We start from the raw sequence: 24902 nt of genomic DNA on the forward strand, positions 1-24902 counted from the left end.
CAGCATCGTGGCTAGCGTGGACCCATACATTGTGTTTTAGGCACAGGAATGCTAGCCGGCGTAGTAGGCCTAGCACTAGGAGAGACGATGATGCCATATTATTAATGAAGTGCGCTAGGCTGGTGTTTTTTGTTATGAAGAGTATATTTTTGTTAGCCAGGCGCGCGCCCCATATTTCTATTGCTACCACTATTGGAAACAGTTCCAGGACTGTCTGTTTTTTTGTCAGCACTTGTTCTGCAAAATATGGAGGCCATAAGCTTGTGCACCATTGGTTATTTAGTATCGCTGCATATCCGCCTGATTCTGCCACCCCGGTGAATAATCTTAGTTGAATGTTGGACTGTTCTGCTGACATAAATAACGTGTGACCGTTGAATGATTATAAGAAGGTTTTCCACACCTCTAAGTCCGCCCGTAGCGGCCTGCTGATTCTGATTGTGCGAGTCTGTTTAGATGTCCCTTTTGTTGCGGGCGATAAATGAAGAGAAAAAACCCTTCCGACTGGCATCACCCGGCTCACAAACACGAGGAGACCTAGTAATACTTGCATCTGCTGTAGTGTTACTTTCCATACTGCGCAAAAAACCTAGATCAGGTGTAATGTTTTGGTATTTTTTCCCATGGGAGGCGGAACAACATTGCTGTGGTGTCTATTTCGATGCCTAAGAACGATTTTTTTTAGTTGTGGGGCCTATGTTTTTGGTTGGGCATAATGGGACTCCAAACCGACGGGAGATGTTTGTGAATTCATTGAGTAAGGGGCAGCCAAAGTGGATGACCAATTGCCACATGGCAGAAAAAGAAAGGAAAAAATCAGCTCACCCACCTAGAAGATCAACAGCACGGAGCCAGGAGTGTTACCAGACGAACATGAGGAACCAGCAAGATCCAGCTGAACAAATCTTCTAAAATCCACTTTTTATTGGGTCATACAAAAAATATTTTAAAAGTCCACCTTGGAGAAGAACAGCAAATGCGTTTCAAACTAAAGGTTCTTAATCATTGCATAGCAAAAAAACAGCAAGGAAGTGGTATTTATATGTCATGTCCTGCTATGCACCTGTTCAAGGCTGAGTTAATCAGAAATTTAAACACACATACCAAGTTAAAATCGTATAGCATAGAAACAATGCATATAAATGTAAATAATCCAAAAGAAAAAGAAAATAAGAAAAAAGGAACATATATATAATAATAATCTATAAATGATCATTCATAATGATACATCAGATCATGTCTGATGTTTAAACCCGCTGGTACACATGTATTTAAAGTATAAATCCACCAACTTTCTCTATTAAGGAGCTTTCTCCTATAATCATCCACCAAATCTCCACCAATCGCCACGGCCCACGGAGGGGCCACCACAGTCAGTGAATCCTTCCTTACTTAGTATAGAGTCTACCAATACTTTGGGCGTATTAGCCCAGCTGCGAAGCAAGCTGCACTGCCTGTGTATCTAATAATAATTTTTAACTGCATCTAGCCTAGGCAGACTGTGGGGACCCCCAACCAAACCCAGACGCTCTGCATCTAACCCAGCCAATCATTTGATAGTATTGCTAGTAGCAGAGTCGCATGGGCTCTAAACCTTGCATAGCCTGTGCATTTTTTCAGATTGATAAGGATGACCCAACTCGTGTTATCTGTAACATTTGTCACCAAAAGCTAAGTAGAGGCCAAAAAATCCATAGTTTGAGTACTTCATGCATGAACCGTCACACGGATATGAAGCATAAGTTGCAGTGCGAAGCTCACTGTGCTACAATGCGGCCTAGCGGGCCAGGACAACCACCATCGGCCCCACCTGTGTCATTCTGGGGAGACTAAAAGCTTGAGAATTTTGGAAAATCTCCTCACCAACCATTTTAAGCAACTCTGAAACAATTGATGCCACTTAAGTGGTGTCTCTGCCACAATTTTGGGAAAAAATGGAGACTCTTTTTGGAGTCCCCTTGCTGTGTTTTACATGACGTTGCCATCGTCAATTCCAGGTGGGTCGGGTTTCTCCACCCCCCCTTTTAACCATAAGAAACTACATACACTATGGCTTGGGGTAACACAGATGGTTGAGTCTGAAGAGCTGTTTACTCATACTATAGCCTGGGAATCAGAGGTCTGCTCCAAAGCTTCAGTGTCTGCTAGTCAGCGGAGTAGCCACCGCCTGTAGATCTAATTACAATTTTTTTTTTCAAATTCAATTTTTTTTTTATTTTTGTGTTGAAAAAGTACAAGAAAATACAATATACATAGTAAAAGGGGTAGTATAACTATAAATCTATGCATAATGACAGTACATTGGGGGGTACAGGGAGGGTTTTCCATCAATATCCAGATCAAGCATGTATTTTTCCATATGAAAGATAGAGAGAGAGAGGGAGCGGACCACGGCAGACCACCAATCAATAGAGTGCGATTATGATCATTGTTGTGCCGACATCACGGATAACTTTAGTTGGGGGCTAGATGGTAGGCGTCTGAGTTTTGCAAATCAATCCAATCCCTCCAAATCACACAGTATCTATCAACATCAGCCGGTGAGATGGCAATCAGATGCTCCATCCTATTAAGGAGGGAGATCTCCGCAAACCATTCCTCCACAGTGGGTGGGTCTCTGCTTTTCCAGTGTCGTGGAATGACATTCTTAGCCGCCTGTATTAGGTAGCCTATTGATGACCTTTTAGAACTACGTTTACTTATTGGTAACATTGATAAAAGGAGGGCTTCTGGGTTATTAGGGATAGTCAAACCAGTTATTTTCTCAATCATGGGAACCACCTTTGCCCAAAATGCATTTATTATAGGGCATGCCCACCATGTGTGTGACATTGTCCCTTCCCCCTCCCCACATCTCCAACATCTATCTGAGACCACTGGATACCATCTATGAAGGACTGCTGGTACCCGGTACCATCTAGAGATAATTTTGAAGGAGGTTTCCTGAGCTTTGGACCCTATTGCGGTTTTATGTGTTAGGAAGAAACATTTATCCCATTGTGAGTCAGAGAAGGACTTCCCCAGTTCCCTTTCCCATGCTCCGCAGAATCCTGGCCTATTGTCAGTTACCTGGGCAATGAGGAGATTGTACAGTAGGGAGATGGAGTGTGTAGGGGGTGACAATGATAGGCTCAATTTTTCAAAGTTTGTGAGATCTCTATGAAGATGTGTGCGCTTCTTCACAGTTGAATAGAAGTGTTGCAACTGGCTATATTCAAAATTAGCCTTCGGGGAAGTGGCTCTTCCCTGTATCAAGTCATTGAGGGGGAGCAGCGAAGTATTGGAAATGGCATGAGAAAATAATATCGGATGGGATTTATTTGAACCGAGAAATCTATTTGCAGATAGTCCTGGTGGGAAATCTGGATTATCTGAAATCGGGAGCAAGGTGCCCTGGGGGTCGATTGAGGATAAGCTTTTTTTTTGGGATCTCAAAGCCAAAGCAGTGGCATAAGTACTATATGACATGAGGCCAAGAGAGGGGACAATTAAATGGGACCACCATGGGAGAGTGGTAAGAGCTTTAGAACAAATGGATTGAGCTATTTTGACCCACAATTTCCCCTCCGAATGATGGAAGAAGTCTAGGATTCTAGCGTGTACTGCTGCCATGTAATACCTTCTACAATCCGGAAGGCTAAGGCCCCCCTTTTGTTTGTGTCTGATCAGGATGTGCCCCCGAATGCGTGGACGCCCACTTGCCCAGATAAATCTGCAAAAGCTACCGCGTAATCTTTTCCAAAAATTTGAGGGAATTACCACAGGAATGGTTTGGAAGAGGTATAAGAGTTTAGGTAGGACGTTCATTTTTAGTATATTTATTCTACCGAACCAGGAAAAATCCTTCACCGTCCAAGAAGTAAGATCTCTACGGAGTTGTTCAATAAAGGGCCTAAAATTAAGATAAAATAGACGGGAGAGGTCTCTATGAATACGAATACTCAAGTATTTGATACCCTGTGAGGGCCAGGCAAAGGGAAAGTTGGACTGGATGGAATCCTGTATGGATTTGGGGAGGGAGACATCGAGGGCCTCAGACTTCGCTGCATTGATTTTAAAATTTGACCATGTACCAAAGTGATCTATTGCAGTCATAACAGCAGTGATGGATATATGTGGTTGAGTGATATATACTAGGACATCATCAGCAAATGCATAGCACTTGTACTCTGTGCCTCCCACCTCAATCCCCCTAATATTGGGGTTATCGTGAATTGATGAGAGCAGGTGCTCCATCACTAGGATGTATAAGAGAGGGGACAGAGGACATCCCTGCCTAGTCCCATTGGTGATTATGAAAGGTGATGATAATGTTCCATTTATCTTCAGCCTAGCTGACGGATTGCGATACAGGGCCATGATTTTGGCTATAAAAGGGTCCCCTACCCCAAGCTTTTTAAGAGAATAATATATGGTGTGCCAGGAGACTCTATGGAATGCTTTCTCAGCATCCAACGAGAGTATCTAATTACAAATTTTTAACTGCATCTAGCCCAAGCAATACTTTGGGCCTAGTAGCAGTGTCTGCTAGTCAGCGGATTAACCCAGCTGTTAAGCAAGCTACACCACCTGTAGTTTAGACACTTAATTTTTTCAAAGGAAATGCTTCGGGACCACGGGATACTCAGTGAAGAGCATCAGGAGGCACCCCAAGGCACAGGGGCTGGGACCGACGGTAGGACGCCTTGCGGTGGATCGCCAAGCTCGATCCTTATAAAAGCTTTTTAACTGCAGCAGCTTTAGTGGACGCTACTGGAGCTGGAACTCTATTTTATTAGAAAAGTAGAAACATTACAAATAACAAAACATAAACAAACTCATACAGAGCAAAAAAAAACAAGCAAAACCTAATAGGTACCCTACCTGTCCCACCACTCTCACACTACATACAACAAAAACTATTACAACAAGCTATTTACAACTTCCTACCACATCCAGTTCCACTGCCCAACAATACCAAACATAACACTACTAACAACAAAATCCTCAAATAATATACAGAATTTTTTTTTTATTCCCCCCCCCCACCTAATCTAAACCCACCACCCCTGATCCAACACCGGCCACCAAGTTCAAGGACAGTTTTCCGAGCTTGGGTCAGACTCCAATTTTTTTCCCCAGATGGGCCAGGGCCAGGCCAGACCAGTCCTTAGAACACCAAAACCCCACAACCCCCCCGCCCCAACCCAAAAAGAAACCCCCACCCCACCTAACTAAACCCTTTTACTAAAATAACCACATATTTTATATACAGATAACCATACCTCATATTATATGTTATACTGTATACAAATTTCACATTACAAAACCCATTTGTTCAAGTTTGGTGCTTGAAAACCCTCTCCACTACTTATCAAGCCAAAACAAAACAAAAATCTAATTGTGAAAGGAACCAGCCCCCCACCAGGAGAAAAGAGTTGGAGTACTACAAGACTAAGGCACCCCAAAAGAGAACCCTCTCCAAAGCCGAGAGGCCCTCTGTGCACCCAGTCTTTCATACTCCAAGGAGCGTACCTTCACCAGGTCACCTAAGATGTTACTACAAACTTCTTCCAAAGGGAGGATTTTGCTACCCGTCGATACTAAGGCTCGTGCATTCCATGTGAAATACCTAACTCCTATGCTAACTAAGAATAAAGTGGTTCTGTCCCGACCACCAAGGTCTCTGAGCGCCCCATAGGCCCACTCAGGGTAGGAGAGGTAAGCCAGCCGAGGCCAAACCATGGAAGCACCCACCCTGTTGTAAACCTCTATATTGAAGGGACACCGAAGCAGGAAGTGCTCCATGCTTTCCAACATGTCTGCACAATCCTCCCGAGGACAATTCCTGTCCTCAGAATTCGTGTACTTCAGGTTGTCCCTCACATATAGCTTACCATGGAAACAGCGCCAAGTCAAGTCAAAAAACTTCGAGGGGATTCTACTTGAATTTAAAAGCCTTAACCCTACCTCCAGATCCCCACTTGGGCAGTCCCTGAGGGCCAGAGGTTTTTGGAAGTGTGTTGACAAGACCCTCTCATCAAGAAGTTTCCTTGACAGAGTTCTTATCTCCCACACCCCCAGTCCCCACCGACGTATTGTCTTCAAAACTGGGGTAACATAAGCCGGGAGATACCCCCCTGTCTCCCATTCCTGGAAGAAGGGTCGAAACCACTCCCTGCAGGAGAATACCCACGGAGGAGCCCTCTTTCCAGAGGTTTGAAATGTTTCTTTTCAAAAAGGTGTTCACTAGAAACACCACAGGGTTGACCATATTCAACCCCCTAGTCTCCTCATACGGTAAGTAACCTCTCGCTTGACTAGGTTCAACCTATTCCCCCATAACAGTTGGAAGAACAGGCTATAAACCCGCGGCCAGAAAGGCTCTGGCAAGATGCAGAAAGTACCCAGATAAATTAACAAAGGGAGCAGGAAGGCTTTACACAAGTTCACCCTTTCCCTCAGGGTCAGAGACCAACCCTTCCATTGGTCCACTTTCCGAGAGGCACAAGCGAGCCTACCATCCCAGTTTCTGGAGGCATAATCACCCTGGCCAAAGTCACCTCCCAAGACTCTGGCATACTCTTGGGGCTCCGGAAGGGTGTCTGGGAGACCAAAACCAGGGTCTCCTCCTCCCAACCAGAGACTCTCACACTTATCCTGATTGACCTTGGACCCGGATGTTTCCGAGTAGCACTTCACCTCTGACATCACCACCCCAACCTCCTCCTCCGAGGAGACAAAGACAGTGACATCATTAGCGTAGGCCACTACCTTCAGAGTGGCCTCCCGTGCTCCCGAGCCACCCATCTCTATCCCCACCAACGATCCACCCTTCTAACAAAAGGATCAATCGCGAACATGTACAGTAAAGGACTAAGAGGACAACCTTGGCGAACACCGGAACACACCTCAAAAGGCTGACCAACCCAACCATTCACCAGCGGAAAGCTCTCTGCCCCTCTGTAAAGGGTTTTTAGCCAATCCACAAAACCGCCTGACAGACCGTACCTCAGAAGAGTAGACCAGAGGTACCCATGATCAACTCGATCATAAGCCTTAGCCTGATCCAGGGACAGCATAAACCCCTTCCAAAGGCCCGCCCTGCTGCGCTCCACCGCTTCTCGGACACCAAGAACCGCACTAAAAGTGCTACGGCCCGGAATACAGCAGTGCTGGGCCTCCGAAAGGAGACGTTGCGCAAATTTCACCAACCTATTAAAAAGCAACTTAGCCAGGACCTTCTTGTCCACATTGAGAAGTGCTATGGGACGCCAGTTCTCAATGTGTGACGGGTCCTTACCCTTTGAAAGAAGGATCAAAGCAGACCTCCTCATTGATCTCGGTAAAGCGCCCGAGGACAGACACTCATTAAACATCCGAGTCAACAAGGGGACCAAGGAGTCCTTAAAGGTCTTATAAAACTCAGATGTTAAGCCATCCGGACCTGGCGATTTTTTGATCTGAAGCCCATCAATCGCCAGTCTCACTTCCTCTTCTTTGATCACCTCTTCCAAAACACCAAGCGAGTGGTCTACCCCTGACTCAGGAACGGTCTCAGCCAGGAAAGCCGACATCCTGTCACGATCCAGTTCCTTCCTCCCCAAGAGATGTGAGTAATAAGATCTGACGACTTCCAAGATCCCTGATCTGGACCTCATCAGAGAACCTGTACCATCCTTCAGACCTACCACAACCTTACTATTCACTGACATCTTACAGTTTCTGTAGGGATCAGGCGAGCGGTATTTCCCAAAATCCCTCTCAAAAACTAAGGATGTGTGCCTATCATACTGACACCTCTTCAGTAAGGATTTCACTCTGGAGATATCCTCACGGTCACCCCTAGCCGAGACAAGACACTCGAGTTTCCTCCTCAGACTCTGATACAGGCGCTCCCTGTTCAAGCTTCTGAGGTTCGAGAGCTGGTGGAAGAATCTCGCTACCCGGTGTTTAAATATCTCCCACCACACCGACTTAGTGCTACAAAGGCCCAACAACGGTACCTAGCTCTGAAGAGAATCCTCAAAGGACCGTCTTATAGCTGAATCCTGAAGGAGTGATGAATTGAGCTTCCACATGCCTCTTCCCATCCGAGGGGTCTCTGTGACGTTCAAAGAAAACAAAATCAAACAGTGATCGGAGAATTCTACCACCACCACCGATAATGGTGAGGAAACAGCCTCCTCCTTTAAATAAAAATCTATCTATCCTAGATCTAGTCTGACTTCCTCTAAAGTATGTGAACCCCACGTGGCCTGGGTTATTCCTGATGTGGACATCCACCAGGCGAGCCTCACTAACTATACTATTTAACGCGACGCTGTCGTAAGCCAGCCGGTCTCTGTAACCTCTTCTGTCCTGGGGCCTCGAGACATTGTTGAAGTCCCCTCCAAAGACCACCTGCTGGCTAGAAAACAGAAATGGTTTAATCCTCATAAAAAGACTTTTACGATCCCATTTGGACTGTGGACCATAGATGTTTATGAGCCGAAGCTCTTGTCCCTTCATGAGCACATCCAAGATCAAGCACCTCCCCATTTCCAACTCAATAACCCGTCGGCATTCAACATCTGAGGTTTTAAAAAGAACCGCCACCCCACTATACGGCTCAGCCACAAGAGACCAGTAGGAAGGCCCATGCGACCATTCCCTTCTTTCTTTACGCAAAGACGTCAGATCTGATAACCTGGTCTCCTGCAAAAATAAAATGTCGGTGTCAAGTCGACCGAGAAAATCAAAGTCTGTAAACCTAGCCGCATCTGACTTTATGCTGGCAACATTAATGGTTGCCAGCGTCAACGGGGTGAGTGCCGCCATCATGGGTGATTGGGTTCGACAGCGACCTTTTTCCCACGCCCTTGTGACACAGAAACCTCTTCAGTAGAAGCAACTCGCTTCAAACATACAGACACATCCATCCCCTCCTTTCGTACTCCTTTGTCTGAAGAGCTTGGCGCAGCCTCCTCCCCCAAGGGCTTACTTTCCACCCCCAGTGAAGAAGGCCCGGCGCCCTCTAAAGTCCCTGCCACCACGCCTGCCGCACCCAGAACCACGTCCTCCTCCTCCCCATCTGAAGAGGAAGGAGAGATGTCACATAAAACGTGATACCGGTTGGTGAGGTCCGCCAGGGGCGGGGCGGTTGAGCCTTCCTCCGGCAACTGGGTCTGGGTCTCAGCTGGTGCCCCCAGGGGGTCCCATTCCAAGGACGAGCCCCGAGGCCCCCTCTCCGATTTGATTTTGGCCTTCTTTTTCCCGTTACGCTTTTTATGTTTTGCATCTAGCCATTCCTTCGCGTCTTCATTGAGATCTTCACTACATGAGGAACGCGAGGCCTCGGCATCTTCCTCTCTATTGAGTCTCTCCACTTCCTGGTCCAGCTCACTGCCCGAGACCTCTGCCACAGATCTACTTACACCCGTGTTATGAGGCAGGGTCATCACCCCTCCACTCCCCCCCCCTGGTGCCCCTCCTGCCGTCTCTCCTGCCGCCTCACCCTAGAGGGGCCCGGCTGTCTGCTCTTCACTGGTCTCTCACTCCTCCCACCTCCGCTAGTCCCTTCACCAGCAGGATTGGACCCCTTGCCACGGGCCAAACCCACCGGATTCAGGACCGCATTGGCAAAGGAGCGTGGACAGCGGCTGAATGGATGACCAAGATCCCCACACAGGTTACACCTAATGTCACCACTAGTTGCAGCAAGGTGACCAAGACCCCCACATAAAGCGCACTTCACCACCTTGCACCCTGCGCTAAAATGTGAGGGACTACCGCACTTGTGGCAGACCTTCGGCTGCCCCTGGTAAAAGATCATGATCCTATCCCTCCCTAAAAATGTTGAGGAAGGGATGTGCGTAACGGTATTACCCGAAACCTTTAACTTAATCATAAAGGTCCAGGTCCCAGACCAAATGCCGAAACGATCCAGATTTTTTTCGGGGATCTTGACTACATCCCCGAACCTGCGTATCCAGGTAATGATGTCCACACAAGAAAGTGACTCGTTACCTGTTAATACGGTTACTTTCTTAACCGTGTTCTGATGGGAGATCACTTGCACTGAGAACCCCCGCCATTCAGGGCGACTATGAGTCAGCTCGTACTGAGACCAGAAAATCTCCATGTCCTCTGGTCTCACGAAACGGACATCAAAGTAGGTGGTGCCAAAAGGTTGGATTAAGGCATAGATGTTCTCCAACTTGAGACCCATCTTCAGGAGAGCTCCGCCACCTTGTCCCTAGGGGGACACGCATCATTGCTCACCCACCGAAAACGGACCACATTTTTACGGACACCACCCTGCCCTGGTGTCGGCAGAGACCACACCGTCCCTGCACCTTTATCTTGGAAGGCTGATTATCCATGCCTCTTTGTCCAAAAAGACAGGTCAAGAACCCCTTTCCCCACAGTAAAGCTTTCCTCACCCTCTTTCAAGGCCTCCAAATGACGCAGTTGCAAGTCACCATCGCTAAGCTCCTCAGACAAAGACTCAGACACACCACCCAACCCAACCGCAACAGCCCCAGCATAGCTATCCCTTTGGGGCCTGACCCCTACTGCTGGGGGGGCAGTGGAACTCTCACCAACCACATCACTTTTTCACCCCCCACACTCACTTCCACCTCACTACTCACCCCATTCGCCCCCCCATCAGCCATTACCACCTCCATCTCTCCTCCATCCACAACCTCCACACACCCACCCCCCACACACACACCTCCCTCCACACTTACATCAACAAGATCAGGTATGGCGCCAGCGTGCTCACTATTTACAATATTTACACTGTTTACAACATTATTTGTAACTGTCTCCTTATCAGCTGCCACTACAGTCACTTTATTTACCTCCAGGGCCTCCTCAACGTGCCCTCCGTTACCTTGGGTGACAAATACCAACCACCCCTTCGGCCCCAGGGGCCATGACCATCTCGCCCACTTTGGCATGCTGTGCCCCTGTTGCAGCAGCATGCTTCTCTGCCCCTCCCCCCGTACCCCCAGTGATGACCGGCTTAGATACAAGGGGAAGAGCAGGAAACTCCGCCATACTCTCAATGTCTGGTATTTTTACCAAAACCGCTGCACCACCACCACCCCTGCTGTGTACCGCAGAGACGGCAGCTTCACCACTCACGCACTCCTTCTTGCTCTCCCTGCCTGGCCCACAGCCTGCACTCACTGACCGAGCCGGCTGCTGCCCAGCGGGGTTTACACGGGAAATAGCAGGCACATCAGGCAAGTTTATATATTTAAAACTCACCATTTCCCATGCAGCACCGGAGTTTTTCCCCCTTCCGTTTCTCCTCTTGGGTTTTCCTTTCACCTCCTCCGCTGGCATATCATCACCAAGAGAAAACCCTGTCAGATCCATAGGGGATTCCTGCTGCTTGATAGCCTTTAACAGGCCCTCAGATCCACTTGACTCGTAATCTTCCTCACGAACGTCAAGTTCAACCCCGGCGTACGACATGGAAACAGGCTCCTGCCCCGGTCTCAGTGAACAATCATCTGCCGAGGCCATACTCACTGACCTCTCCACAACAACCTCTGTAGTTCTGCCGCCATCTTGGCCCACCTGCATGCTGCAGGTAGAGTCCAGCCCTTGCTCCTCCCCACCTGGCTGGACACCACTGACTGAACCTCCTGGGGGCAAGACCTGATTGCTGCTAGGTGGAACACACCCAAGATTGATGCTGCTCAGTTCATTGCATGCAGTAATGCTACCGGCTGATTTGGGAGGAGCAACAGAGCCTGGTGAAACAGTTGAGTGCTGTGGAACAACAGAGCCCAGCGCACCAGAATCATGCACAGTAACAGAAGCCACTTTTTTTTTTCCCTTTTTGCAAAGTGGCAGAGTCCTGCACCGCAGCAGAAACATGCTGTGTGGCAGAGCCTTGCAGAGCACACAGACCGCTCGGAGCGTCAGAGCCCTGCAGAGCAGAGCCCCGTGCAACGACCGATCCGGGCCGCACAGCCGAACCACATGTGACAGAAGGACCATGCCGGGTGCTACTGCCAGGGGGGACCTCACTGACAGTCATGCCATGGGGTGATCTCTCCCGAGACCTTGTACAGCAAGGTGAGGCAGCACCAGCCTGAGCGCCAAGCGCTGCATTCCCATTACCACTGTCCTGACTTGGTTTTCCCATGGTGGCGAAACGCCGGTCACTCTGGAGCTTCTCCATAAAAGGTCCTGCATCTTTCAGGATTTCCTCCTGGAGGGCTATTACGGTCTCCCTTTTCTCCCTCAGGGCTTGCACCCTGACAGCTAGACCCTGGGTATTCTTCCCACCTGCAGAGCTGCCTGCGACCACCCCACTTTGCTTTTTCCATTTTGATTTCTTCTTGCAAACGAGTTATGTCCCTACCCGTCTCTCCATAGATTTTAAACATGTGGGAGGTGCGTGCAGTGAAAGTTTCCACAGTGTCCCGAGAATCCATGGCTCCCAAATTCCTTTTTAGGGCCACACAACCAGACCCCCCAACCGTCACACCGGTAGTTATTTTAGAGGCAGATGCACGCCCCTTACCTGGCTGTGGTTGGGATCCTTGCTGCGGCTGCGATCCTTCCTTGAGAGCTGGACCTGGGGAATCCATGCTCTTAAGTCTAGCCGACCTCCTAACACCTTCCTCTGCTGATGAAGATGGCTCCCTGCCCCCCGCAGGTGCAGATCGGGGGCAGGAGCAGGGGCTCCCTCCTGGGAATCCCTGCCTCTCCCTGGGAAGTAGAGAGGCAGGACGCGGGCCTCCTTCCTGGTTCTTTGCAGAGCACACTCCAAACACACACAGCTCCTGCACACAATAAGCTCCTCCTCTTCCTGTTTCTGCGGCTGCTGGCATGAGACTTGCCCTCCAATAGATCCTTGTAAAAGGATTTAAAGTGTACTCATTCAAATTAGAGAGACAATTTAAATTAAAAAGATTAGAGCTGCCTCCACCGCAGGGGGCTTTGCTCGACCCACTAGCGGACAGGCACAAGTATGGGAAGAGGGGGGCTGGCCGTCAGGGTCCACCGCAGCTCTGACACAAACCCGGCGCATGGGCAGGAACGGACTGGCCATGTCGGCTTCGCACTTTTTTGGTTTTAGAAGGGCATGACATGCCTATATCTGTGTCTCCCCCTCCTTTTACTCGTCCACCTCTTTTCTTTTCGCATGACTATATGTACTTGTCACTTTTCCATGTGTTAGTTGTGTCTTCTGAGCAGTTTGTCAGCTTTTGGACACCTTTGAAGTGTTTTCTATGTGTTTCTATGTGTTTTTGTTTGCCTGCCATTGGTTTTAACGGTGTTCGAAGGTGTTCGACGAACAGTTTGATGAACAGTTCGGCAAACATATGGGTGTTCGATGAACCAAACCGAACTCGAACAGTACGGGGGTGGCTCAACACTGACCACCAGGTTACGGCAATTGTCACAATTGACCATGCCTGGCTGTAGGTTTAGCTGTGACGGCCACAGATCTGCCTGCTCTGTTACAGCTTTCAACAACTCTGCAACGGTGTGCGGTTTGTCACCTAAGCGTATTAGCTTCAGCCTGTTGCCACTTGGCCGAGGCAGTGCTGCAGTGCTTCCAGCTTGCAACTGATGTAGTCATTTTGGAGATGGAGGCTGAAGAGAAGGAGATGTAGGAATGGTAGAATGTGGGGGCAACCTTGATTGACCCAGGGCCCGCAATCCTAGGCTTTGGGAGGATGTGTTCCATCCCAGGGTCCGACTGGGTCCCGGCTTCCACAATATTAACCCAGTGTATCATCAGTGAGATTTACCGTCCCTGGCCACAAGCACTTGTCCACGTGTCTGTGGTTAGGTGGACCTTCCCAGTAACTGAGTTGTTGAGGGCACGGTAATGTACTGGGGCACGTGCTTATGTATGGCACATCGGGGGAAATAGTGGCATCAGGGGACTGAGTACCGATGAACTGCGGAAAGCTTGCAACTCCACGAGCTTAAAAGGCAACATTTCCAGTACAAGCAGTTGAGAAATGTGGAAGTTTAGTGCTGTGGACTCTGGGTGGTTGGCTGCGTATTTGCACTTTCGTTTAAAGGACTGGGGTAGGGAAAACTGAACGGTGCACTGGGACAAGGACGTGGTTGCTGATGGTGATGGTTGCAAGTGTGCAACGACAGGTGCATGGTGGGAGGCATCTTCACCTGCATCATGGACTGAGGCTACGCGTGCATGTGCAACAGGGGAAGTGGCAGCGGTGTCACCCACAGACACTGTTTCTGGACCCTGGCGTTCGACCCAACTAGTTGGGTGCTTTGATGTCATGTGCCTAAGCATGCTGATGGTGGTCAGGCTGGTATTTTTGCTGACCCTGCTGATGCTGGAATGGCAGATGTTGCAAGTGGCCTTTTTTGAGTTAACTGGACAGTCTCTAAAAAAGAGACAGACTTGGGAAGACCTAGCAGTTGTACTGGCAACTTTCCTCGTATTGGTGTTTTGGTGAACAGTTGCCCGCCTTGTGTCTTTGGCCACCCAACTGGTTCTTTCTGCCTGTTGTTCTAAGCCTCCCTCCCCCTGTGTGCTGCTGTCCTTGCTATGAATGTCACCTTGCCCGGTTGGGTAGGTGACTTCATTGTCCAACACCTCATCTTTCACATACATACTCTGGGCCTCCTCTTGACTTGCTGCCAATTTTGTCTCATCATCATCATCCGCTACTTGCCACAGTAATTGCACTTTCCCACCGTCACCTTCATGTGACCATGGCTGCTCAAATTTTTGGGCATTGCTACATGCAATCTCCTCTTGCCCTGCTTGAAGCAGACCGAGCGAGAGGCTATAATCTATAAATTGAAATGTGGACAGCTCTTCAGAGTTTCCAAGTGTGGGATCACTTGTCTCCGGGCGCTCGGCATGGTGGGAGGAAAGAAGATCAGGGTGATCAATATGTGGTCCAGACTCACGGCTACTGAGACTGAACCATGTGGAAGACAGGGTTGTGGTGGCAAACTGACTGGAAGCATTATCTGCTGTCAAACCAACAACCTTTTGACACTGCTCTGGGTTCAAGAGTGGTGTTCCGCGGACCCCTAGAAATTGGGACAGGAAGGTAGGTCGATATGATGTTGGTGTTTGTTGTGCTCCCTCATGAGGCATAGCTTTATCTTGCCCATGGCCTTGTCCCTTGTGTGCACCATCAGCATCACATCCACTTCCATGTCCCTTGCCACGAACCTTGCAAATATTATGTAGCTTGCAAAAAAAATCAGGATTAATACTGCAGTAATATTTGACCACCTGAGATGATGGACAAGTTTCTCTGCTTCCACAATACAGCAATGCTATTCAAATCAACCAAATCTGGCTGTATGCTGCTAACAAGCAAATGGAGCAGCAAAAATGGTGTAGTATATTGCTTTTCACCAAAATTAGCAGGATTAAGAGCAAAAAGAATATTATTAGCTCTGATATCTATGGCTATTGATTTGAGTTCCAGCAGCAGAAAGAACGTGTAATGGACCCTATTCTGTACTGTACTAGCTCTCCACAAACTCTGCCTAACTAGTGCTATCAGCAGAATTAATATTTTCTTCAGAAGGAGCCCTTGCAAGGACTGTTAAAATAGATTTACAATAGTGGTGTGGAATCTCTGTTTAAAATAACCGCCAATTCTCTCCCTCTCTGAGCTGCAGTATTCCCTACTCTGTGTCTTTGACCAGTAGACTGTGACCAGCATAGGTTCCCAGGTCTTATATAGGCCTGATGACACTATGTGGCCAGCCAATCACTATAATGCCACAACCAACATGGCTACGGCATTACAGTGACTGTCACACAATCTCTGCATGTTAACTGGCTGCCTAATATGTGCTAAACATGCGAGGAGGTACTCGAGCTTCCGCCTGAATATTCAATGAATACTCGCCGAATAACAAGCATCTCGAGAACTGTGATGCTTTGGCGAGTAACGAATAGTGGCAAGAATGCTCGCTCATCACTAATTAGGACGTATTAATGTAAATTTTATGCAGACATCTTTGTAGCACCAAATACCAAACAAAAACGAAACTAGGAGTTGAAGGTTGAGAAATGTAATTTGCATATTTCCATTACATTCTGGAAAGAGTGAAGAGTCGCTGCAAGTCTGAAGATCTTTGGGTGTAGCTGGATTGAGCTGTTTGAAAGAAAATGTCAAACCAGGAATATAAGCTCAGGGAAGGAAATTTGCATATTTCCAGTGTTTTCTGGAAAGAGTGAAGAGTTGCTGCAAGTCTGAAGATTTTTGGGTGTAGCTGCATCAAGCTGTTTGAAAGAAAATGTCAAACCAGGAACTTACGCTCGAGGAAGGAAATTTGCATATGTCTGGTAAATTTTTAAAAGAGTACAGAGTTGCAGCGAGTTTGAAGATCTTTGGGTGTAGCTGAGTTGAGCTGATTGAAGGAAATCATCACATCTTTACAATAGTTCAACAGTAATTCATTTTGTTCAACATGAAGAAGTAGGTAGCTTCTCGGCCTTTTGGCTAAGATCAAGTTCACTATGTTTCGAAAAGGTGGCTATGGCCTCGACTGCCACAGTAGATTGATACAATGCACACTGGGTTTGGTGCACTTGTAAGTATGCCAGGTGGCTCATATAGTCATCTAGTGGAAAGCATGGCCCCCAGGATCTATGTCAGTGTGAAGTGCCCCAGAAGTGGTGACCCTGGGGTGTCTTAACTCACTGGAATTGGGGACCCCACTTGAGTTTATTGCACGTTTTGTACTAACATTTCTTTTCACTCTTCATTGCACACACCCTTCTCCGGGCCTTCTGGCCTTAGGATGGGGAATTATTTAAATTTCTGGTCAGAGGCCAGGTTAGTATTACACTGAAACACCTTAACTATTTATTTTATTTATTAAATTTTTGTCACTGTGTGTTACCTATTCACGTTTGTCCACATTCGTACTAGGATTTTGTGGGGCTGTGGTTCCCTTATGGGTTCCTGTCTTGGCAGGCCTAGGTATGGAGTGTGTGGCCATCATATTCCGGTCCCCCCTGACTCCCGTAGCTCTCCTTTTTTGGGAGGAGAGCGTTGTTGCCTCCCCTCTTCAGGTAGGGGAGCACAGTCCTAGTCTCCCAGTGTCTTGCTTGAGAGAGAACTTGGGCAGATCCTGGGGGCAAGATTGAGTCTCCTCTGGATTTGAATGAAGGAGGCTATTTGTCTCTTTCCTTCACTGTGACCTTCTAACTCGGAGAGAGGAGGAATGGTTTTGGGATCCCTTCTCCTTTTGGAGAGGGTGACAAGTTGACCAGCATCGTAGTGCACTCTTTTTGTGTCACTTAGTCATTTTTTTAAGTGCACACGAAACACGAATTCAGGCTTTCAAAAAACATGAAGAAGTAGATTACCCATATGGTGGGCTCACTGTAATGTGTGCTTTATGTTTATAGACTTGCCAGAGGAAAAGACAAACTTTACGTGTCACATATGCAAGCTTGTGACTCTGTTAGAGGATAAGGTGAAAAGTTTTCAGGAAAGAATAGCTACACTGAAGCTCATCAAAGAAGATGAGGATTTTCTTGACAAAGCATAATAATTTCTTCACATTGTTGCAAGAGAAGAATTTGTCAGCGCTCCTGCAGAAGCTAATGACAGAGTATAAATAACTATTCAGAATGTTTGAAGAGAAGCATCTTTTAATGTACCTGCAGAAATAGAGAACTGGAAGCATGTGACCCAAAAAAGCAGGAGGATGAGGAGGCAATCGGCACCCAAAATCGCTGAAGAACTGCTACCAGGCTCTCATGCAGGACAGCTACAAAGATGTACATCACAAAAGGGTTTTGCCCACAAAGAACACTCTAGTAAACAATCAGAAGCCTCTTGAAGGGAGAAAAAGAAGCACTGTGGTGATGAAGAAAAGGACAGCAGTGGTCATGGGGGATTTCCTACTGAGAAGAACGGAAGCTGCTATCTGCCGACCCGACATCACCTCATGAGAAGTGTGCTGTCTTCCAGGTGCCCAAATCAAAGATGTTTCTGATAAGGTATCAGGACTCTCCAGTGCTACAGATTACTAACAATGTCTAATAATACATGTAGGAACAAATGACACAGCAAAAAAGGATCTGGAAGCTATATTCAGAGACTTTAAAGACCTAGGCCAGAAAGTGAAGGAACTGGGAGCACAGGTCGTCTTCTCATCCATCCTCCCAGTGGATGGACATGGAACAAGGAGATTGAACAGGATTCTACAGGTGAACAACTGGCTACATCGTTGGTGCCATAAGCAACGTTTTGAGTTTCTTGGCCATGAAGTGAAATACTTGTTTGAGTGACTCCTTGCTAGAGATGGATTGCATCTTACGAAAACAGGAAAACACATATTTGGTAGATGCCTTGCTACACTCATCAGGAGCGCTTTAAACTAGCCAGGAAAAAGTATTCATATAAAGAATTATTTAGAGAACCCTGCTATTAGAGATGGAAATAAAGAACAAAGACAGCAAAGTCTGAATGAAAATAGAGGAGCAAGAGAAACGGACTACAAACTATAATGTGTCTATACAAATGCACAGAGCATGGGAAACAAACAAGGAGAATTGGAGCTGCTAAGGAAGAGAGATAGGATGTCAAAGATACCACTAAAACTTGGTGGGATAATACACACGATTGGAATGCAAACCTTGAAGGCTACAACTAATTTATAAGAAACAGGCTTAACAAGAGGGAAAAAGGTGTTGCATTGTATGTCAAGAAAGCGTATATCTGCAGAGAAAGCCAAGCTTCAGAGAATGGTAGCTCTGTAGAAACTGTTTGGGTAAGAATACAAGAAGAAAAGAACAGAAAGGACACTATTGTAGGTGTTTACCATATGCCACCTGGACAGACTAAAGATATGGATGAACTATTTTTACATCAGATGACTTTGTTCTCAAAATGTATGACATAGTGATCACGGGAGATTTTAACTATCTAGATATTTGTTGGGAATCTCTCTCAGGCAAAAGTAATTTGTACAGAAAATTCTTATCTTCTCTCACTGACAACATTATCTTTCAAAATGTAGAAGAGAGAACAAAGTAAAGGTGGCTGGGAATTTAGGAGGCAGCCATTATGCTAGCCTTGAATTTTGGATTACAAAAGTAGTAAAGCCCCCGTCTCACATAGCGAGATCGCTAGCGAGAACGCTGCTGAGTCAAGGTTTTGGTGACGCAACAGCGACCTCACCAGCGATGTCGCTATGTGTGACACTTTGCAGCGATCAGGCCCCTGGCGTGAGGTCGCTGATCGCTGCAGAATGTCCTGGACCATTTTTTGGTCTTTGCCCTCCCGCTGGTCAGCACACATCGCTGTGTGTGACCAGCGATCAGGCTGGTAACCATGATAAACAGCGGGTTACTAGGGGCACACGCGCACTTAGTAACCCGCTGTTTATCATGGTTACCACTCTGCTACGGTGAGCGGTAACCTCCCGCTCACCGTAGCAGACTTGTAACCATGATAAACAGTGGGTTACTAGGTGAGCATGTGCCCCTAGTAACCCGCTGTTTATCATGGTTACCAGCCTGCTCCTGCTTCAGCAGGCCGGTAACCAGGAGCAGGTCATCGTGGAAAGATTGTTTCCATGATGTCGCTGCTCCCCTGATCGCTGGTGAGCCTGCCTGTTTGACAGCTCACCAGCGATCACATAGCGATGCAGCAACGATCCCTGACAGGTCGTATCGTTGTCTTTATCGCTGTAGCGTGGCTAAGTGTGACAGGGCGTTAAGACCTGCAAGGACTCAGACTTTAAGGTTGGGCTTCAGAAAGGCAGATTTTAATGGACTCATAAAGAGGATAGGAAAGGTCCAATGCCTGGATGTTCTAAAGGACAGAAATGTCCAAGAAGAATGGGAGATTATGCTAAATTAAATTCTCACTGCACAATCAGTAACAATCCCGAAAAAAAGGAAGATTTGGAAGCATTTAAAGAGACAAGCATGGATGAATATATAATTTAAACACTTGCTAAAAAGGAAAAAGGAAATGCACACTGAAAAACAAAAGGGTAACAAAGTTTTGAACTTTTGACTTTCAGGCTACATATCTCACCATCCACTACTGCTTACAAAAAGTACGAAAAAGGCTGTGTGCCCATGATGTGTTTTTAAGCATTTACGCAGTGGCAAAAACGCTGCAGAAACACTTAAAAAACGCATGGTAGAAGGCCTGCCATTTTCCCCAATGATAATCCGCATGTGCTGTGCACATGCTGGGAAATTTCCGCTGCGGATTATCATTGTGGAAAAAAACACAGCACTACCAATTATTTTGCATTTTCGCCGCCATTGACTTGCACTGGAACGCATGGATTCCGCATCACTGTATATGTAGATGCGCATTCCATGCGTTCCAATGTGCGGATGGTACCCGGGTGTGGAGGAGAGGAGACTCTCCTCCGGACCCGGGTACCATAGAACCTGTGAAAAAAAGAATAAAATAAAAAAGAAATATTATATTTACCTTCTGATGGCCCCTGGTGTGCTTGTCTTCACTTGCCGGCAGCTCGCAATGGACTAAAGGACCTGCGCTGACGTCATAGTCATGTGACGGGTCACGCGATGCTGACGTCGGCAGGTCCTTTAGTGTACCGCGATCTGCCGGCAAGGGAGAAAGGAGGGAAGAAAGACTCCGGGGGCCATCGGAAGGTAAGTATAGATTTATTTTTTTATTTTTAAACATTCTTTACGGTCACACTATATAAATCCATGCCATTTACATGGATTTATATAGTGTGACCAAGTTGTCAAGCACTTTCCAAGTGATGCTAAAATCGCTTGGAAAGCACTTGTCAACCCGCATGCGGAAATGCATGTGAAGAACACTTCACATCCGCATGTCCCTGGCAGGAAAAACGTATGTACAATCCGCATGCATTTTTTCTGCCAGGGGAGATGCAGAAACGATCAGGAAAAATCCGGAGCATTTCTGCATCGTGGGCACATAGCCAAAAGTACGAAAAGTGGAAAATAGAAGATTAGAAATGGATGATTTGGAGCGAGGATACGAAGGTCAATAGACTAGGCTCTGATGGATGTAAATGGGTCTGGAAGAAACAAAGAAAAAAGGGGCTAACAGATCGAGAAATTAAAGGAACTGTCAAGTTTGGTGGAGGAAGCCTAATGATATTGGGTTGTGTCACGGCCAGGCGTTGGTTTCATGGCCAGGATCGATAATGGTTTTAATGATGAGCTATATGTGAGTATCCTACAACAGCAGTTATGTTGTACATTTGAGTACTATAGGTATGAAAAGGACAACATAGTGTTCCAGCAGGACTGCAACCAGAAGCATACCTCCTGATTGGCGAAGAAATGGTTTAATGACAATGAAGTAGAGGTGCTGGTGTGGCTCCAACAGTCCCGAGACCTCAACCCAATCGAACCTGTGGGTAGAGTTGAAGGAAAAGCTGCATACGTACCCAGGTGAGTCGACCAGTATGCATCAACTTTGAGAACGTGTAGAAGAGACCTGGGATCATATTTCGGTAGAGACATGTTTAAATCTGATTGAGAGCATGCCCAGAAGGATTCAGACAATGTTGAAAGCCAAAGGTGGATTACAAAATATAAACAAAATAATAAAAATTAAAATGTAGATTTTTAGGAGCAAAACAATAATAATACAGTGACATGACAAAAATCTGCACAACTAATCATATGGAAAAAAGTTGCAAGTCAAATTTATGTATGAGATAGCCAAGATGATTATCTATAAAATGATGGTAGTCTCACATTCGAAGCAGTAGTGGAGAGTGAGATATGGAGCCTGAAAGTCAAAAGTTGAAAACATTGTTACCCTTTTGCTCATCAGTGCATATCAAATGTAAAGAGGGGGTCATATCTAAGGAAGAATATAATGCTGTCTGCAGAGAGCTAAAGCCAGTAATGAAGTGAGGCTTGCAAGAGAGACCAAAAGCAATAAAAAAGGATTTTGGGGATATGTTAAAAGCAAATTAAAAGCCAAAGATGCTATAGGATTTTTACAGGATGAAAAGTTTGAAGTGGTCAAAAATTATGTTGAGAAGGCCAAACTTTTAAACTCCTATTTTGCATCTGTGTTCTCTAAGAAAGCAAATGTAACATCAACTGATCTTCTCTGTGCTATGGAAGTAATAAAAAAAAGCCACACTATCTATAAACAGCAAGATGGTGGGGGAAAACTTAGCTAATTTAAATTAACTGAAATCTCCTGGTCCACATGAATTAAATCCAAGGGTACTGAAATAGATAGCAGAGGAAATTGCAGAACCACTAGCCAGAATCGCTGAAAATTCCTGGAGAACAGGAGAAGTCTCAGAAGATTGGAGAAGATAAAATGTTGTCTCAATCTTCAAAAAAGGAAAGAAGATGGAGCCAGGACAATACAGGCCAGTGAACGTTACTTCTATACCAGGAAAGACCTTGGAACAAATTATTAAACAGCATGCAGCTGATTGCAAGGACTATAAGTCAAAAACTAATGAGCGAGGCTGATGAGCCTGCAGAGGCTGATTGAGCATCCCAGAAGAGGCATAAGTACAGAGGGGCAGATAAGTGCATAGTTAAAAGCAATATCATAGTTGTGTTAGCTGGTATAACTGTTGATAGAATATCTGTTTGTATTTATTGGTGGTGAGTTGCTGCTGAATAAAGCAGAGAAGGAAAAAAAAAAGGGGGGGAGGGTAGTTTGACTGATCCATATGATCAGCTGTGTGTTGCAGGACTATTTGTTTTAGCATCTCTTAACAGGATCACCTGTGCTGGGCTGACTGCAAGAACTACAAGTCAAAAACCAACGAGCAAGGCTGACCAGCGTGCAGAGGCTAATTGAGCGTCCCAGAAGAGGCATAAGCACAGAGGGGCAGATTAGTGCATAGTTAAAAACAATATCATAGTTTAATGCAAGAGCATAGTTTGGTGTATTAATTACTAGCCTTCTATTTAGTTGTTCTGCTTTTGCTTGTATTGTTTATCCCCATATAATATGTGATCCATGGACAATGCTACCATGTGTGCATCTTGTGAGACATATGCTAGCCTTGAACAGCCGTTTCAGGGTGAACATGTCTGCGCTCGATGTCAGAGAGTTACATGTTTGGAAGCCCAGATACTGGATCTAAATGTGCAGCTAGCAACACTCAGGAGCATTGCAAACCTGGAATGGAGTTTAGAGCTCACTGAGCTGACACTGGTTGGGTCCAGTGATATGGAGGAGGGTGGAGGTGGGGAATATCAGAACCCAGAAATAGGTAGCTGAGTAACAGTTAGAAGAAGGGGTAATGGGAAAAGTGCCAGGGAGCCCAGTTCTGATCTGGTACAACCAAATAAATATGCCTGTTTCGCTGATATTAGGAATGCAAGCCCAGGCCTGGGAGCACTGTAGCAGAACATTGCTCCTAGCAACAAGGAAGACGACTGCTGTAGGAAGGAGGGAAATAGGAGTGCAGAAAAGGCCATGCAGATATTGGTGACAGGGCACTCTATAATTAGGCGGACAGACAGGGTCATCTGCTGCCGAGACCGTGAATGCCGAACAGTGTGTTGTCTGCCGGGTGATCGGGTTCGACATATTGTGGATCGGATAGACAGATTGCTGGGCGATGCTGAGGAAAACCCAGCGGTCACAGTACACATTGGTACTAATGACAAAGTTAGAGGGAGGCGGAAGGTCCTTAAAAATAAGTACAGGGAACTAGGAGAGAAACTGAAGGCCAGGACCTCCAAGGTGGTGTTTTCAGAAATACTGCCGATGCCACGAGTGTCACTAGATAGACAGCGGGAGCTTAGGGAGATAAATAAGTGGCTCAGAAATTAGTGCAGGAAGGAAGGATTTGGGTTCATGGAGAACTGGGCAAACTTCGCTGCCGGCTACCGACTCTACAGTAGGGACGAGCTACATCTCAATGGGGAGGGTGCAACTATGCTGGGGGAACAAATGGTCAGATGGATGGAGGAGCTTTTAAACTAGGATCTGGGGGAGGGAGGGTATTCGTGCTAATAAGGGGATAGATAGAGTAGACAGAGAGTGGGACAGCAGGGATTATAGAGGATCTAGGGGGGCTGGGATACGCAAGGAAAGTAGGGAGCTGAATAGGAGTAACAAATGTGCTAATGGTATTAAATGTTTGCTGGCAAATGCAAGAAGTCTCGCAAACAAAATGGCTGAACTGGAGACTCTCTTGTCGGTCACGGAATATGATGTGGTAGGTATTACGGAAACCTGGCTGGAAGAAAGCCATGACTGGGTGACAAAAATGGAGGGATACACTACAGTCATGGCCAAAAGTTTTGAGAATGACACCAAAATTATATTTTCACATGATCTGCTGGCCTCTGGTTTTTATTAGTGTTTGTCTGATGTTTATATCACATGCAGAAATATAATTGCAATCATATTATGAGTACCAATAGGTTATATTGACAGTTAGAATGAGTTAATGCAGCAAGTCAATATTTGCAGTGTTGCCCCTTCTTCTTCAAGACCTCTGTAATTCTCCCTGGCATGCTCTCAATCAACTTTTGGACCAAATCCTGACTGATAGCAGTCCATTCTTGCATAATCAATGCTTGCATTTTGCCAGAATTTGTTGGTTTTTGTTTGTCCACCCGTCTCTTGATGATTGACCACAAGTTCTCAATGGGATTAAGATCAGGGGAGTTTCCAGGCCATGGACCCAAAATCTCTATGTTTTGTTCCATGAGCCATTTAGTTATCACCTTTGCTTTATGGCAAGGTGCTCCATCATGCTGGAAAAGGCATTGTTGGGCGCCAAACTGCTCTTGGACGGTTGGGAGAAGTTGCTCGTGGAGGACATTCTGGTACCATTCTTTATTCATGGCTGTGTTTTTAGGCAAGACTGTGAGTGAGCCGATTCCCTTGGCTGAGAAGCAACCCCACACATGAATGGTTTCAGGATGCTTTACAGTTGGCATAAGACAAGACTGGTGGTAGCGCTCACCTCTTCTT

Source organism: Phyllobates terribilis, unplaced genomic scaffold, assembly GCF_046119375.1.
Source record: "Phyllobates terribilis strain yellow unplaced genomic scaffold, ASM4611937v1 Scaffold_1__5_contigs__length_1240528914, whole genome shotgun sequence".
In the NCBI taxonomy this organism is placed as follows: Eukaryota; Metazoa; Chordata; class Amphibia; order Anura; family Dendrobatidae; genus Phyllobates; species Phyllobates terribilis.